The sequence below is a fragment of the Hakea prostrata genome, chromosome 8, assembly GCF_041222555.1.
Source record: "Hakea prostrata isolate BN-2017 chromosome 8, UWA_Hpros_2, whole genome shotgun sequence".
NCBI classification, from domain to species: Eukaryota; Viridiplantae; Streptophyta; class Magnoliopsida; order Proteales; family Proteaceae; genus Hakea; species Hakea prostrata.
Genome location: NC_142607.1, coordinates 31,194,257 through 31,197,560, shown reverse-complemented (window position 1 = coordinate 31,197,560; position 3,304 = coordinate 31,194,257).

Sequence of the window (3,304 nt, the reverse complement as noted above, 5' to 3'; positions counted from 1 at the left end):
TTGATGGACATCCAAGGGGGAGTGTTATAAATAATATTGATTGTGGATATCCATCATCCCCCAATAGACAATACTTCCAATTGAACATCTCAACCACCTCAGCATACAATCTTGGTGATTCACATTCCCATCTTAATTGAAGATTACAGTGATCTCAACACACAATGTTGGCAGTCAATATTTCCACCCTATGCACCTTCTATCTTAGGCGGCAATCTATCTTTCCATATCAAGAATATCTTATTGTGTGCAAGAATCATATATTGTATTTCCATATCAGAGTAGATGCTCCTTTCCACTATAAATATATAATGCACTCAACTGAATGAATTAGTTCTGATTGAACTCATCTTGTCTTTCTTCTTTGTATTCAATATCTTTTTTATTTTATAACAATTTTTTTTGTTTTTTCACTAAAAATAACTTAGATGAAACCTCAGGGGGTTTCAAATGAAAATTACCCTAAATAATAAAAATACAAAGTGACGAAAGGAGGAAGCAAATGGAGCTCGTGGAAGGGGGGAGGTGAAATCTAAAATATTCTAATTTACTAAGGGTAATACTTCAAATTCATAAGAGACTAAGAACAACTTTGGAATTATAGAATTATTTTCATTAAGGGAATGTGCTATTATGTAAATTTAGGAGCTATTTCAAATCCCTTCGAGACTAGCAACAAAGTGGATTTTTGTTTGTGCCTGTGCACATATCTATGTTGTGATACTTGTACCCAAAAAAATCCAACGGCAAATGGAGTTAGTTGTTAAGAATGTTTCTAATTTGCAACTAGGTACCCTTTATTGAAGTTAAATTTACAAAAGGAACCATAATTTGGGCATAATAAAAAAAAAATTGAGATCGAGTTAAAACCTATCCCTCTCTTCCGTCTTCGATAACTAGTCCAATCTTCTTCTTCGTCAACCAAACCCCTAATTGGACGATTTTGCTTCTTCACCTTTACTCAACTTGATCTCTTTCTTTTTCTTCAGTCATCGATGTGTCAGAAACAAATTGACTTACATTTTATATTTGCCTCTCCCTTATTTTTGTCTCGTCTTTCAATGTGTTTCTCAAATTTGTGTTTGGACTCCAAAGTTTGAGCCTTGAATCCAAACTAGAGCTTCCTTCATCTCTTTCTTTTTCATTGGCCATTGCATCAATCTTGGTTCTCTTCAATAATTTTTATTTTAAGTGAAGAAAAGAACAAATTCAGGTACAGTTGAAATCCTGGATGGTTTTTTTTCCCTTTCTCTCTCTCTCTCTTGTTGACCATTTCTAATGAAAACCTGAAAAATCTGCTGCAACTTTGTCTGTTGTTTGAGTTAGATTTGGATCTAAAATTTCAATTGTATAGTGAAGATCACGAACCAGAATGTGCTAGTTTCCGATGAAAGCAAAATTGTCCCGTTAATTTAAGTTGTTTTCTGGTTTTGCTCAAAATTGGTTGTTTTTATGAATTCACTTTGAACAAAGGGTACTTGATTGTAAATTAGAAAAAGTCTTAAAAACTAAATGCATTTGAAGCCGTTAGATTATTTTAGTCACAAGTGTCAACAACCAAGTGTGTGCGTTAACATTTCCAGCGAAGTTCTATTTTTTATTAAAATTATATGTAATAACTATTTCCGGGATACATAGTCAAGTTGAGCATAACCTAGGTGAACCATAATTTATAAAAAAAAATAATAAAATTATGAGATAGTTGGAGGAACCATTGCCAATTTGGCATAGTTTTTGAAATATTTAAACTTTATCTCACCAATTATCGGGCCCATTTGGTTACTCGAGTCTAGAGATTTTTAAAATCTAGAGATTTCAAATCTATGGAGTCATGGTTCATAAAATTAATTGTTTGATACCCTGAATTTCTGGAATGAAATCTATAGATTCATCCTAAAAAAACATTTATAGAGTCGTGGTTCAAATGTTTAACGCTTTTATAGTAGAGATTTCAACTCATACCAATAAATCTACAAATTCAAGTTTTTAGTATAAAAAGGTGAATCTAGATTTCTTGAATCCAGGGAATCATACAACCGAACAGATATAAATCCCCATTTGTGAATTTAGAGATTTCATGTAATCAAACGAGCCATAAGGTATCTTAAAATCTTCATAAGAATTTTGAGTTAGATTTTGATTATTTGTCTTTCTTTTGGTAGAAGATTTGGATTATCCATTTGCATCACTGTCAAGGATACAAATTCCCCTTCGTGAGTCAAATGGATAAGTCAAATGCCACTTGGTTGCTTTCAATTTTTATAATCACTTGTTACTTCATTTGGCAAGAAAGGAACTCTTGGGTTTTACACAAAGATACCCAATTCATTGATGGTACTTTCTCGAGTAAATCAATGGATTGTAGCATTATAACTAAAAAAAATAAATAAATAAATAAATAAATAAATAAATAAAATAAAATAAAAACAAGTGTTCCTAACACACAACAAAATTCAACACAAATTGATATTTTGTTACCGAGAAGTTTTGAAGATTATATTTGTCTCTATATGCCACAAACCACTAATAATGTATAAATGTGTACAGGGATATTTAACAAACGGATAAGAGTTTACGGCCGGAGCACGGAGGTATATGTAGATGGACATACGAGGTTCATCAATTTTGGTAAATTCAAAACAAAAGATGAATTGGAGGCAACACTTTTTGGTACACAAACAGAAATTGATGAAGCAAATGATCAACAACTAGAGTTAAGAGAAATTTGGAGCACCTACCTAGTGCTACTGAATCTCTTACCAAAGGCAAAAACAAGTTTTTAGTTAATGTAGGTTGCTAAGACAATACAAATAATTAAATATGATGCATTCCTATCCCCAATGCTCTAAAGATGGTTTAGCTATAAACCTCTAACAGCATCTAATCATGAAGTAGGAAGGAGTGGAATTCAAGCTAATACCTATAAGTTATATGTAAAAGTGTTTAAGGGCCGGTTTGGTTACATGAGTGTGAAGATTTCAAATATCTAAAGATTTGAAATCTATAAATTTGAAATCTATAGAGTTATAATTTATAAAATTAGGTGTTTGGTTGTGGAAGAAATCAGGGATTCATCCTATAAAATTATTTGACGACGCTTTTTTTGTTGTTTTTTTTCCTCCGTTCACATTTTTAGTGTAAAAAGGTGAATCCAGATTTCATGAATCGGAGATTTTTACAACCAAACGGGTATCCGATTCATGAATCCACTAGAAATCCAATTTTTTTTCCCCTTCGTGCGGATCCGAAGAGCGGGATCGTCTTGAAACACGGCTGACTTTGAAATTCTATTCCTATTATCAGT